Source organism: Phasianus colchicus, chromosome 1, assembly GCF_987193195.1.
Source record: "Phasianus colchicus chromosome 1, bPhaCol1.hap1.1, whole genome shotgun sequence".
Taxonomy (NCBI): Eukaryota; Metazoa; Chordata; class Aves; order Galliformes; family Phasianidae; genus Phasianus; species Phasianus colchicus.
In genome coordinates this window covers 143,698,309-143,714,139 of record NC_143436.1, presented here as the reverse complement: position 1 = coordinate 143,714,139, position 15,831 = coordinate 143,698,309, and positions in this window count along the sequence as shown.

Here is a 15,831-nt window from a genome sequence, read left to right as displayed (position 1 = left end):
ACAAATTGTGGTAACTGCTAGCATTTTGGAGTGTGCTGCTTCTACATTGTGTGTTCCCAATATGGATCTGACCTTCCTGTAGAAGCTGGACACTCTTCTGGGCAATAGTTGTCTCTCCTGGGCCATACATATCCAAAGGGCTCTGGCATTTTGGAGAGCTCTCAAAAGGAAATCATTGTTAGTGTTACTGTTACAAAGAAGGATTCAGGCTGAGGCTTAAAGAAAATATTTCTTATGAGAGGGCAGCATGCGTATTCCTTTGAAAATCCTGGGCTGTCATGTTAAAATGCTGTTTACATGAGGCTAAAAGCCCAAAGAGACAAGGTTTTGCCCCATTTATGTGCATCTACTTGTCTGATTCACAGTATTGATCCGTAGAAAGACCTTGGGTCTGGCAAGGTAAGTTGACCCTTCAGGCCTTAGAGCATGAAGCACTGGCAGCCTTAAATGGCTTTCCCACTGCTTTCCTTAAGATGAGTACTAGTGGCTTTAGAAAAGCTTGTGAGAATACCACTGTTAATTCTTGCCCTTGAGTGATAAAATTGTACCAGCCTTGCTCCAGGCTGGGGAAGAAACTTAGATCAAATCCAAAGAACAATATTTTATTTTGTTCCCCTGTAGTAGCTAATTTTGTAATTCTATGCAACTGGCAATGAAGTCTTTGAGCAGCTCCACTAAAAGCTGGCACTTTATAGCGAACTATATATTTGCTGTCCTTTTTTTTTTTTTTTGCTTTTCTCAGTATTTATGTTTTTTGCTGTGTCCCCGAATGTCTCAGCAGGTTATTATAAATACATCTTTTTAAAATTCACATCTAATACTTCTAGTTAGCATGCAGCACTTTTACAGAGAGCATGAATTACACAGGATGCGAACCAATAAAGATTTCATTCAAAACCTTAAAATGGGCATTTTTTAGAAGAACTGGGGGATAAGACAATAAAATCCAGAATAAAAACAAAATAGTGTTCCATTGAGAATTGCTTATCACTAGCTGGAAGATTTTGCTGACTAACCCATGGGGGTAATGGCTGACAAACTTTCCCTGAAATCTGTCAGTCCTGCCATTTTCTGCACGGCTGCAGAGTAAATCACAGGCAATAAGCAGGAGCAGCTTGCTCAGTAAATCACTGCAGCACTCCTCAAGCACTGTAGTAAATAGACAGGAGACAAGTTTGAGGCATGTCACCTTACATCCAGTGTTTGGACAACAGTCAATTAGATTTTACAGCATGCAGTTACACTGAAGCTTTACTGCTCTGTGGATGGTGGGATAGCACAGAGCAGGTGCTTATTTATACTGGTAGGCAGTAAGAGCAAAATACTATTATTACAGATTTTTCCTCCCTGTTTCTTTTTGAGCTTGGTTGCATTATGTTTTCATGTCAATTTTGAGATAATGTGCATCAGTGCTGTCAGAAAATGTACACGCTCCCTGCAAGGCAAATATTCTGATTCTGCGGGTGTGCTCCCTACAAATGCCGTGATATTCCCTGTATCTTGGCTGCTTCTGAATCTGTCACTTGTTTGACATTTTGTTTATAATTTTGTTTTGGTATCTGTTTCTTTCCAGAGACAGTTTTTAATGTATCATCCCAGTGTGGTCTCTGTGAACAGGAAAGTCATTTCAACTCTTAGAATATAGATTTTCTTGTATTTTCAATAATGAAATCTGAGGTTTATGTTTGTGTGGTGAATGCCAAAGGTGCTTTTCTTTGAAGTTCAGATCCCAAGCTTGTGGGATAGGGCATGTTTTGTCACTGTTGGTGGCAAGGTTTAAGTAACAGCAGTAGGGAAGTTCTGACTCATATCTGGAGCAGGAAAATGACCTTCTTCCCTAAAAATAAAGGGAAAAAGTGACCTTGATTAAGCAGGGAAGCAGGAAGAGAGCAGTGGAGAAGAGATTTAAGAGGAAGTTTATACAGGGAAGAAAGAATGCCCATGGATGTCCCGCGTCTGTGCTGTAACAAGCTGGTAAACACCTTGAAGGTTTATACAATTGACTGGGGAAATCCTCAAAAGTCTATCCATAAATTTTGTTCAGTTCTGCCCCTCTATTTTTTAGTGTGCTTTTCACATGTGAATATAGTCATTCTGCCATTCCTTTTTCACTAAATTGATCCCTGCTGGCTGTTGAATAGGAAGGAACCTATTAATTTCAGTAAGCTTTGGAAAATCAGGGAAATTCTCCTTAAAATTTGCTAGGAAAGACACATTAAGAGAAATCTGGAGCCAGAATATATTTATCCTTCTTAGGACTTTTTAAGGGTGGGAGAGTCTACCTCTGTGGGCCATAAAAGGTAAGCCTAACTGTGGCATCTCTGCTTCCTTCAGTTTGCTGATTTGTCAGCCTCTCAAGATAAGTGGCTCCCTGCTTGCTGTAGAGAATAAGGGAATATGATGGCAAGGTGAGGGCGCTGTGAGTACCTGGCCAAGTTCTGTGGGTTAACCTGGCAGCAACTCAGCACTACACACCCATTCACTCACTCCTCCCAAGAGAAGTAAGTTGGAAACAGGAACTGTGGGTTGATATAAAACTTTTTACTAAGAGAGAAGAGGAAAATGGAAACAAAAATGTGATGATAACATATATATCTGCAATGCAATTACTCACTATCTGCTGGTTGATGCCTCACTACCAGCACATCTCAGCCCTAGCCCTTAGGGTGTCAGGACTGACCTTGAACGGTCTTTATTGGGTTGCTAATTGACTGGGAGTCTCAAGAGCTGCTATTTTTCTTCCGTGAATGGAATGAGACTGTAGAATTTAACAAGAGCTGAATTGAAGAGTTCTATAAAAATGAAACACGATCCTGTACACATTATACTGTGAAGGTATACATAAAAAAGATACTTATTTGTTGAAGTGTTTATAAGAAAGAAGCTTTACACACAACAAACTAATTTCTCTCCTTGAAATGATAGAAACATCTACTACTAATTAACAAATATAATAATTATTTATTAGATTAAAAACATTTTGTAAAAATTACTGAAATATATTCACTTTCATGAATGTATTTATACTTTATTGTGAAGGATTGTTAAAAGTAATAGGTTACTTTAAAAGTATCCTTTTAATGAAAGTGAGAATAAACAAAAGTTATCAAAGACATAACAGTTGATGTATACTTAATTACTTTTTCTTTAAATAGTAGCTCATTTATTGATTTAATTTAACATCTCTATAATATACTAAAATCATCTTCTTGTAACAGAGGCCGATGACACACACTTACATGGTTTGAAATCAGGAGTAGATAACATGATAGCAGTGATGACAACAGTCTGTCACTAACCCAGTTGGGAAAGATAAGACAAATTAATTTGCAGTTGTTTAGAAATAGCTGTAATATTTATAAGCAATGCATTTTTACATACATTTATTCTCCCATAATATGCTTATGCAGGAAGTTACCAGCAAGCTTTCTCTTCTATATTCAATGGTGATTAGCAGAAACAGTTCAGGTGCTGCTTGGCTTACAGGACACTAAGAGATGCCCAGCAATTTATTTTGTTATGAAGGGGAAAATAGATAGGTTTTTACCTGTCATTGGTGTAACTTATTGAGTTCATCAGCAGCCTGAGATCTTGGATAAAATCAGTGAGAAACTATGCTTTCAAATGGAACTCAGGCCACGATGTGTGCTCCACCTTTCACTGTGACTGAGTTCCTCTATATCTGACATAGGCTAGGTGTCTTTTTTACTTTTCTTCCGTTGAACTATTAACGTCTCTTCTGTCCTGAGGACTCAGAGCTCATTTGTACTGTCTGTGGAGTCCCTATTCTTCTTCACAGAGACACTTCTCTTTCTTTCCCTCTCATGCTCAGAGTTTTTCTTGACAAAAACACTTTGTACTCTCCTTGATACACTGATGTAGTGGGATTTTATGTCTGGAATTTTTAAAGAAGATAAAAAGAATGAATGCAAAGTTGAGTTTGTGTAAATAGCATGCTTGTCTGTATGGACCCAGAATGCTCCTCTCTATCAGTTCTTAATTCTGATTTCATTAACAATCATAATGTGATTGTCTTGATTAGAGTCAAATCAGAATTACTACAATGGAGTCCATGTAATGGAATTACTATGGGCTTACACCATATAATAGACTTCAGAATTTATGTTCAATAACTTCATGGATGAAAACAGAAAGAAATCAATATGAATGTTCAAAGGAGAAACTCCTGAACAGAAAGACATTCTTACCTTCTCTTTATGATTCTGCTTTCTATAAACTACAGCAGAAATAATGAAAAAGTATGGGAAATATTTGCATTTAAACATTTGACTGAAATAATAGAAAACTGTATATTTATCAGCTTGAGCTGTCAGCCTTTGATATGTCTATGGAGTGATGAGATCAAATAGTTCCTGTAATTACACTTCGTTTTTCTGGTATACTATTAACTAAATCGTATTACAGCTTGTAGCACTGTAGAATAATAACAGAAAACCCATTTTAAGCATTCAATTTTCATCTCACTTAAAATAGAATAGGATATTTGAAAACAGAGAAGTATGCTATTATATTATTGTAATTAAGAGTTTCATATAAAAGCAATCACCGAAGCATCACCACAAAGACAGGAATAGTGTTGTAGTACATTTTTTACCTTCTAAGAAAGAAGATGAGCTGTATACAGTATACAGGCTGTATCAGTTGAGTCCCAGTTTTCAGGCTGCAGCAACTCCATCATGCACATTTGGGGCAAATGTACACTGTTGAAGTGAATCTCCCAGTTGTCCCTACCTAAGTGCTCCAATATGGTTTCCAGGGAGTTTTTGGCTGAGAGTTAGGAGCATCCCTTCTGTAGGGGTCATACCAAAGGTTACCACCCTATTCTGTACTAAATGCACTCCAGATCCCAGTGAGAACACAAGAGGCTGACCTGACTGCTGGTCCCATGGACAGTTTCACACCACTTTTGTACTGATCTGCTCAGTCTAGACAACTGGGTTAAATCTGCTGTAAGGTGACATTCCTAGGCTGTAACCCACTGAAAATGTAGTGTTCTCAGCACTGCTTCTGCTTCCACATACTGCTTCTCCTGTATTGTTCCATATTACTTGCAAATATAGACATAGATTCTAATTTATAATACTTTGCTGATACCATCTAAATGAAGACCAGAATTAAAGCTTAATTGACTTTTAGCAGGATTCAGATGCTCTTCATGTACTTTCTTATATCCCTTCCCAAATTATGAAGAATTTAAGCCTTTGAACAGTGAAATGGTAGGAGAGGTAAGAAATATATGAGGAGACTTCTGTTGGCCTTAGCATATAGCCAGCATTAGATGAATCACAGTAGCCTCCTAGTGATATAAAACAAGTTCAGCAATATTCACCAGGAAATGAAAGGAGAATCTGAAAAACCTTTATATCTAAATGATAATTTAGACAAGGCAAAATAATTATTGTTGAAGCTAACAATCCTAGTCTTAGAAATGCAACAGAAAATTTAATAAGCATCAAGAGCAGTCTGGTTATTTTTCTTGTCTAGGAAAATTTTCAGTGATGCAACAACTCACTGATCTTGAGGGATCCAACAGTGATCACACTGACTTTGCCTAAACCTAGTTCACTTTATCAATAAAAGCCCAGATGGATAAAGGGAACAGAGAGTTGTATTTACAAGTACATTGTGTGTATATTTCCAGATTAGATGTGGAGTTGTATAGTACGTTACGCATTTCAGATACGTTCAGGGAAGAACAAAAACCAGATGGACAGAAACATGGACTCACTGAGGAAAAAGGAAAAAAATCTCTTTGACCTAAATGAAACCAAGGTTAAAATAAACATCTTAGTGATTTCCACTCTCAATTGGGAAATGTTCATTTGCTCAGTCTTAAACACACTAGCATTCAAACAAAATTTCCTTGACTTCTTTGCCTCACAATTTGGCACTACCATTTGCTAATATGAGTGATTCTAAATTTAACTTGCTGAGTTATTTCTTTGAACTTTTCTGTCTGTCTCTATTAGACATAATTGGCAAGTGTACAATAAATAGGATGCAAAAAAGCCAATACTTGACTTCAGTAGTCCATAATTAGATTAGATTACATTGTATTCTGAAAAAGAAAGAGAAAAAAAGGTTATGTAGCAGTCTAATTTTTCAGGAATTTCTGTGTGGGCTGTACTACTTATTCACTATACGTAAGGAACATAAAAGCCTACCACCTTATCTGACTGGCCTGTAGCTAAGTGTTTTCCTTTTTCTTTTTCTTTTCTTCCTTTTTTTTTTTTCCTCTTTACCTCTCTCATTCCTCATTCTTCTATTTTCTCATTTTCTTCCTTTCTTTTTTTTTCTCTTTTCCTTTCTTTGTACCTTTTGCTTCTCTCATTTAAAAAAAAATCTTTTTCCTATTCTTTCATCTTAAAGCCTTATTATAATAATGTCAGTCTGATAAGAAAAATAAATAATTTTATGGTTAATTTTTTAATTTTAATTTTTTGGCTCACATCAAAAGTAAAACATTTTGACTGTACATTTTCATGCTGTACTAATATATTCAAGTATAAACTCTTATATAAGCAAAATATGAAAAAGCTAGACTGTCAATTTTTAAAAATCTAACATTTATTATTGAAACTCTGAAGGAAGTCTGTCAAAGTCAGAATTTTAAGACAGTCTGTTTCTCATTTTGATCTTCTTGCATGAGTGGGCATTAAATAAATGGAGAAAAAGGGGAGGAGAAATAGATTTAACATTTGTCCTTAACACATCAAACTGTAGATTTCCATTATTTTCAGTAACCCTGCTAAATTTTTACAACAGCATAGAACTTATTTTTTTTGTTAGATCCATACCCTTCTATAATTTACTTTTCCTTCTAGAATAACATTTTTCCACTTTAGATTTTCTGATCCATTTCCACAAGAAAAACACACTATGGGACTCTGATCACCCCCTCTTTTTTTTTGGTTGCTGCAGCCTTCTTTTCCCTTGACAAAGGCTGCCTTGAGCTAGTACAGCACTAAAGCAATGACTTCTCAAATTGGTCCCTCACATTAACTGTACAGCACCTCTCTTTGATTCCCTCTATATGCGTTCCCTTCTTTTCTTCACATGTGAGCTGCTTGTCTTCACTTCCACTGATTTTTTATGGCCTGTTTCCACTACCATCTCTTACTGTGAGAGAGTCAACTACCACATAGGTAGAAGCCAAGCAGCTGGTTCCAATTAACCACCTATCTTTCTGAGAGCTGTCAGGAGCAGGGGGAGATCTAGGAACTATATAATCAGACCCAGCTCATTCTAAGAAGGCCTCCTACAGTGAAGAGGGGTACATGATGAAGGTATATCAAGGGGAAAACAGCTCTGGGAAAGGAGGAAGGACGAAAGGTAACATTAAAAAAAAAAAAGAAAAACAAACAGGGAACTGGAACTGAAAGTAATTGGGGACCCAACAATCCTGTGATTGAATGCAACACAATACAGTGGAGAAAGCATCTGAGCTTTTTGCCATAGCTCTTTTCCCATCGTATAGACAGTCTTGATCTGTCATAAGCACTGGGTACAGCAGTACTGGGGAGATCACTGCAGATGTCTGCCTGAAGTTCTGTTGCATGTGTCTGTATCAATTATAACTACAAGTTTTATAAAGTGAATTGGTACCTCAGTGAGACTTTGGCCAGAGATCACAAAGTCTGAGCACCTTGTCTAAAGAAGGAAATTAGGCAGGATGAATTGAGTTTTTGGTTGTCTATGCCCAGGAGTACCTGCTTGTAAGTATCTGAAAACTTCCCTTTCTCTTGACTTTGTGACCTCTGTAAAGAAATTACAAGTGTGCTTACAGACAATCCTTGACTGGGCTGTTCATCCTTATGAAGGCCACAGAACCTTAGTTCAGTCTTTGTTAGCAAGAGTCTCTTTTAGTAGAATACAATAGTCATTTGGGATTTATGGCTTTACATTCTACCCTTTCACTCTGTGCAAGGATTCTCAAGGATGTCTGTAATCAAAGATCTATCTCTGTAAGTCCTTGTAATAAATCTTTCATCCTGCTTGGTAGATGTTTCATTCTCTTTCACATTGGTCAGTATTTAATTACCTTTTGTTGTTAAAGGACATGAATAAAGTCAAAATCAGATATCAAGAACCACTTCTTCCATTGTAAAAATCTTTTCACATCACATTGGCCAAAATTCTTCAACATTTTCTAACATTTCTTGTATCTTTTCAGTAGAGTGTAACATCAGCTGTTTTGCTTTTGAACAAGGAGAATGAAGAATATTTGCATAAATATGCACATATTTAAAAAACCTCCATTTATGTGCTAGACTAAAAAAGTCTAGCAAGTGAATCTATATTGCTTACAATAATTGCTTACAAAATGTGTGATTTTTCAGATTTCTTATTTTCTTTGCATTTAACTTGGTATTTGACATGTTCTTCAGCTAGCCCCTTTGAAGTTTTCAGACACTGGAAGGCATCTAGGTCCCTCAGCCTCCCTGCTATAGCCCTGAACTTGAAATACGCTCTCATTATGTTCATTTTTAGTAGCTGGAGAGACATCTTTTTCATAGATAGGATGAAGTTTGGGACCACATAGCCTGCACTACTTTCGTTTTTTCCTTCCTTCCCTTCCTTGGCCTTGGAAGTACCTGAACATCCAGGTGAGTGATTTTCCTCAGATCCCCAGTTATATGACTTTAACCTTATATGATGTTCTGAAGTCTCTGGTCAATTGTGAATACTGTAGAACATGTGGATTTTTGTGTGAATATCCAGCGGCCCAGGCTCCTTTGATTATCTTTCAGAGAGACTATTTCTACAGCCCTTGCCTGCTGACATACAAAATGTGTGGTTGAATCAAACTGACTTTGATATATGTTATTTTTCATGACCAAATGAAGCAGGGAAGTTCAGATTAACTAAAGTTTTCCAAGCTAATTTTATTCAACCAGTATCTGATTTATTATTTTTTTTTCCATAGGAATGCTCTCTTTTTCTTACTGAAAGATTTCATCCTTCGATCTCATTTAAAAAATGTCATGTGCACTTCATGTAGAAGCTAACAATAACCAGTACTGGAAAAGTCAAGTGTCATTATTTTAAAACATGGCTTTAATTTCTGGAACTCTGTTGTTATGAAAAGAAATACAATGAGTAAAAGGTATAAGACTGTTAATTTATCACTATCCCTAATACGCTATCAAGAATGTCTCTTTAACCTTAATTGTTTTTCACTGAGGCATTCAATTTCCTGTTCTCTGTTCTTGCAGTGCTTCTGTGTTTACTTGAAAACTGACTTCTGTTTAACATTGAAACTGCCAGAGATGCATTTGTAAAACAGGTCATTATAAAGTTTTCATGTGTAGATTAAAAGTCAATATTTTGTTGGAGAGCAATGTGCTCTGTTTTTAATTTTTCCAAACAGAATTTTTTAGCAACTTAATCAAGCATTGACAAACTGTTTTATTTATTATTTATATAACAGTTTTAATGAGTGAACCATATATCATGCTTATTCATGGTGTCAAAGATGACAAGAACTGAAAAACTCATATCTGGAGAATTATTTGACCTTTTGTAATTAAAGAAGGAAGCATAACACAGGTGTTTTCCTGTAGTTAACAGTAATATTTCTGAGGAAGTATCAACATTGCAACTTACAATGTGTTTCTTCTCAAAAACAGCTCAAGTAAAGTGAAAACACAACTTCGCAGCACAGTTCTTCTTCAAAGTATAGTTTGGTGTTTGTAATCACTAACATACCAAAGATAGGCCATATTTTGTTTGATACTGTTACAATATAATTGGCCTTTGTAGGGTCTAGCTAACAGGAGAGAGAAAAATGCAATGCACAGCTCAACACATTGCCTGTCAGGTTAGGGTAATGATGATTACGTTTGTGAGGATCAAAGTGAAAACCATCAGGAAATGAAAGAGTAGAAATGTCGCTGAACACTTCAAAAACAGCAACTATCTGTAATTAGCTGGGCTGTTTTCCTTTTGTCCTTAGTTCAGTTTGCTTACCTATGTCTGTAGCCATCAGGAAGTTGTAAGCTTTGTAACTCATACTCAATGTCTTAGTTATTAAAACAGAACCCTGCTTTTGGTAAAGAATGTGACTATTTTACATCCTGATTTTCAAGCAAAAGCATATATTTTGGATATCTGACTGTATTTTGACTTGCAATTATTTCAGAGAAGTGAATGCCTCTGATTTCATCCATTCTATTTGAATGTGTAATGTTTCATTCTTGAACTGTTGTACTGGGAAGGAGCTGTACACCCCAGAGCTGGCTGTCTGTTGAAACTTTTTTTTTAAGTAGGTTGTTCTGAAAGTAATGCCTACTATTTATTTCCATGGAAAATTCAACAGACACAAAGAGCACAATTACACTGCTTGAGACAGCAAATTCTCAGCTACAAAACATTATTTTTCAGCATTAGTTATACATTCACCGACAATCAATAAGAGCCTGCATGCTGTGCTTGTAAAAATCTATGCCAGTGGAGCTGACCTGCTGTTTTACAGCTGCTATGATGGTGTTGTTGTTGAAATGCACCACCTATCACCTCACTGTGCTCACATTCACTGTTTGGTCTCCATAGGCATTTAGCAAGTATCAATGAATGTTGATGGGTACCATTTTTTCCACATGTAGGAATTCAGTTTCCATGCCTTTTCTTCATATACACTTCCACATCAGACACCATTCTGTCTGACAGCCCTTCTGCTGCCATCTGTCCCACGGCAACAAAATTGAATGGAATATTGGTGGAAAGGTTCAATCTTTCACCAACCTATTCCTCTGATATTGTGGGCCAATACCATGAAATAGGAGGCATTACTTTTGGAGCAGATCTCATATATCAGTATTTGGAGGAGAACAGTTGAACTTCAGTTACTTTATCCATCCTCTGTGGGATTTTGTACATCTCTCTGTTGCTACCCATCAGACATCTCATCTCCAACTCTGCCTCCTAAGTTTTTCCAAGTAATGCAGCTGTTCCATACCCTCAGACACTTTAGATGCACTTTTCTTTGCCCTTTCTAATTTCAGCTTGTCCTCCCGGAGGTGTAGAGTCTCCAACTACCCACAGTGCAGTTAATAGCTGATGTAATCCTCAGTTTTTAACTATGGATTTAATCTTCCTTATAGACACCTGACGTTTTAAAATACAGATTTTCTTGAGTGTGACTAGTATAATATGCTATATTATTAAGTTGCTTAAGTCTGGTCTTTAAAAACATTGATTTAAAAAAAAAGTTGCATTATTCCTCTGTTCAGCAAGGCGTCCCAGAAGACAGACTCAGTGAAACAGGATTACTGCTACTAGCCCTTGCCTAGGAGCCTGAGTCCTGGCCTGCAAATCTGTTGCAGATGTCTATGAACCTTTGTAGTGCCTTGCAAGATGTCAGTGCCTCCAATGGGACAAGCAGCACACTGAATCTTCACCAGCAGCAAGTACAAGTCTCTTCTGAATTTAAGCCAATATGTTGAAGCAAGAAGTAGAGTTTGGGTTTTACTCCCCATATTTCTTAATTCTCTCAGGCTCCCTTAGCCTTAAAAATCCTGCTAATAGATGAGACAATGATTTTTCTCTGCTTTTTAACCTACAACTCTGTAGTACAAAGAGAAGAGTCAAAGAAAGGGAGAGAGGCTGCCCTGGTGTTTCAGGATTTGTGTTATGGTCTTACTGCTAGATCACAGGATAAACCAGAAGAGGTTGACAAGACTGAATATTGAGTCCATTTCTGTTGCTTTGCTTCTGTATGAACAGTGTTAGACACTTAGTAGCATGAAAGAAAGGAGTTTATTTCTCCTGTTTGCTTGGTAATAAAAAAAGTAAGTAGCATGCTAAGCATTCCCCTGCTCCTTCTGGAGCTGCAGATGCTTTAATCTTTTACAAACTCTCCCAGAGCACTTTCCTACTTCCCACCATCTCTCTCTTAAACTACTTGAAAGCCATGTCATGAGCAGTGTAGAAAATGGAGTATAGATTGGATTAAATGTTTTCATCTGGAGAGAGCATAGCTGTGAATCAGTGGACTCAAAGAAAGTTGTTAAATGCACATAAAAATAAAAGTCCTCCACAAACACAATGCTGTTAATGACATGACATTCAATTATACACCCATGGATAGACTAACTAGTGCTGAAGGTAGGTATTTTTTTTTTGCTGGCAAACATGAAGTACCTGCCTGTAGAAGACAGATATTGGTTACCAAAGGAGAGCAGTTCTTTTTGACATGTGTATAATTGCTGTTATTGATTTCAAAGCACTGGTGTATTAAGTAGCTGGCATTTTATAAAGAATTCATGTGTGACATATGAGTTAGTGTGCGTTTACACTGCCTGCATGGCTTCAAAAAATGACACTTAGGTGCTAGACTCATAGTGTAGCCCTAAAAATACAGATTATTATTATTATTATTTAATTTACAAAACAACACAAAATACACCAAAGAGATTTTGGGTTTTGTTCATTGCTTGAATATGTTATTACAACTTGTGAAGCAGAAGCTGAGTACTGATGGAGGTGGGAATCTTAGGACAGCAGCAGAGAATCAAAGAAAATTCGGAAACAGACTGTAGAAATCTGAGAATGAGAGCACATGAACAGGCATACTCAGAATTGTTTTTATGGCATGTATCTGTAAGGTGGGACTAAATTTGGTATGCTGAATCTGCAGGAGGGTGCGTTTGTTAAAGAGTGTCAAGGATATTCCATTTTACTTTTGAAATACAATGTGGACTGGATTCAGACTCCGTATCTGGAAACGCCTGGATGTTCCTGTCATAGGAAGTCTGAGTATCCCAGGTTAGTTGAGGGGTATTTTCCTCCAGAGCTCTTTCAAAAACTTTACATTGCTCTTCTTGATAATACTTGAAACAGATGCATTTAGAAAAACTGGTTTACAATTTAATGTTTACTTATAGTGATGGAAAGCAAATTTTAGGAACATATTGTGTTTCAAGCTGTATAGACTTCTTTTATGAAATAAATGTTTATATAATTTCCAAGCTTTTGCACAACTAGTGAAGTAACTAATAATTATTGGGAAGGTTTAGAGATGTAATAGAGTGTTTTGGAAGCTCATATATGAATTACACGTATGTTGAAATAGAACATTCAGAACTTGTTTTCCACTTACTTTTTGTAAAGTAGAATTACTTTAAGAATTAATACAGGAATTTGGAGAAAACCATTCATGTATGGGAACAAGCATAGAGGATTTATGTAGGTTAAAACATTCTACAATTATTAACTCAAATTGGAATTGAGTTAAACAATGGTAATGACACTTGTGTTGGTGTCATTTCCATTAACAGCCATGTTCTCACTAAAGCTTAGTTCATGATTAACATATTATGAACAGATAGAAGAATGCTGTGATGATATTTCTTGAATTTCCAATACAAATACAGACTTGGTCCAGTTTTGTTTCTTTTGCAGGAACTGGTAGATATACAAGGAGATATTTTGAAATACTTGCAGGTCACTTGCAAGCTTCAAGTCCACTGACATTTAATGTCTATGCAAGGGCTCTAGGTGGATGCACGTAATGGTGTAAGCAACTACCCTGGCTCCAAGATTGTCTGGTGTAAAGGACCTATTGGAGTGTGACCTGGCTCTTCTCCAAGCACATGCGAGGAGTGTGAGAAGAGAGAAATGTAGAATGGAATAACACTTTGTTACCAGGTCTCAATGAGATTTATTAATAAGACAGTGTTATAACGCAGATTCAGAAACAGTTTATTATATATTCATAGTGTCCTTATTTACGTTTCTGTAATGATGTGCTTCTAATGCTAAAATGCTCTGTTTTCCAATATTAAACTTCAGCTTGAAGTGAGAAGTGCAATTCTGATTTCCATCCGGGATGATTAGAGCAGGAGAAAATGTGTTACAAGTGTAGAGATTTTGTTGTTGTTATTTACTATCAGTTATTAACTCAGAACTATGCCCTTGTATGTAGAATTGGTAGTGGCAATAAACAGAGAGCTATTTGCTCTCTGCACCTTGTGCACAAGGGGAAAGAGAGAAATATACAGAAAAGGATTTTCAACAGACCAAGGCATAGGAGGTATGATTGCCTATTATCTGCATACAGATTTTCACTGGAAATTCTTGGTGTTTCACTTGACTTGTGCGTGTTGGGCATGCACAAACATGACACAAATCTGCTGAGAATGGAATGTATGATGTTTTTGTAACAAGTAATGGAATTATATCACTTGAAAAAGCATTCAATTGGAGTTTCACGTTGTGATTTCTCTGATGGCAAACCTAGATTAAGAAGGTCCTCGTCCTTTCTGTTTGCAGCTGCTCTCCTCTCTTTCACCCCCCCTTAAATCACCGTCTCCTTTGTTGTGCCAATGCGACTGTATATACACTTTTTCTCTGAAATGTATGAGATGTATTATCTACAGCTCATACCCTCCCAATTTTTAATTGAGTGCTTTTTTAACTGATCCAGTTTACAGCACAGTCCCACAGAGAAGTGAATCTCATGGTGAAGGATTATATTGCTTGTTACCACTGCTCCTCAACCTAGCTAAATCTGAGGTAAGGCAATGACCTTTCTGCTATGTCTCTGCTTTTGCACTTGTGAAGTTCAAAAAAGTGATTCTGGAAGCTAAACCTGTAAGAAAAACACTTCAAACAGCCAACTCAGAGCACATCCTTCTCTTGGTTTGGGATCCTTGGCTAACAGTAGGGTCAGATGTCAGACTAGGTGCAAGGGAAGCCAGCGTGTGGGCTGGCAGGAAAAGAAAATCATAGTGGGCAGCGTGTTTGATCATCTTAGCCATAACAGGAAGTGCCTCCCACAGGGAGCAGAAATGGGTGGCAGACAGTAAGGAGACCTACCTTATTGTCCCTTATAAATGGGTACATCCATGAGGGGATAAGTGAAGTTTGTTGGTGGAAAAACATTGAATAAAGTGTTTTGTATAAATTCCAAATAGAGTATTGCATTGGAGATTAGTTCATCTGTTTATGTTGGGTTAAGGTGTCTTCTGGCTCAGCAGCTAGATCTTTCTTTATGTTCTTATTTAAAGTTGGGCATTTTTTTTCCACTTTCATCATGTCAGAATCTATACTAATAGCAATCAGTACCATATCACTCTCTAAAAGCCTGATTTTGCTACAATAATTTACACAAATAGTATTAACTTGTTTAACAAGTCCCAGTGGGAATATTTTCTTAGGAACTATTTGAGCAGATAAGTAGCACGTTCAGAAGTTCTAAACTTAATGGAAAGCAGCTCTTTTTTGTTCACTTTTCTTAATGTAGGGTCATAGCGCACAGTCTCCTACCATTGAATCAGGTTGACTTTAGTTTTCTGAAAAAGATCGATGTTAAATATTTTGTGTTAAAACTATCTTGTCATTCAAGTAGTTTTTACTGTCACCAATTTTCTTTTTTCTTCCTTTAACTGGGGGGAAAAATATAAAAATGTAGTTTTTAATGTTCGCATAATTGACTTTCTTAACTGACATGTAGAGTGGAGCCGATATCTACCCTAAGCAGACAGAAAAAGAGAAAGACAGGTGTAATTACTTAGATGTTCATAAACTATGGTGGTTTTAAAGAAGTAGGGATAGTTAAAACCTGAGTGTTTCTACCCTGAAAGTCTTATGCTATCTGAGACTAGAACTACAGAGGCAATTGACTTGTTGTCTCATATTGCTGTCAGGAATGATTATCTTTAAAGTCTTAACATGAAGATATTTAGTACAGTTTTACTATTTTGGAATGCTGTTAGCAAACAGAGCCTTGTTTTAAAGGTTGTTTGATTTAGGGTGTCATTGCCAGTGAGATATAGGATCTGCTCTGTTATTGTTCCTATATTTCCACTA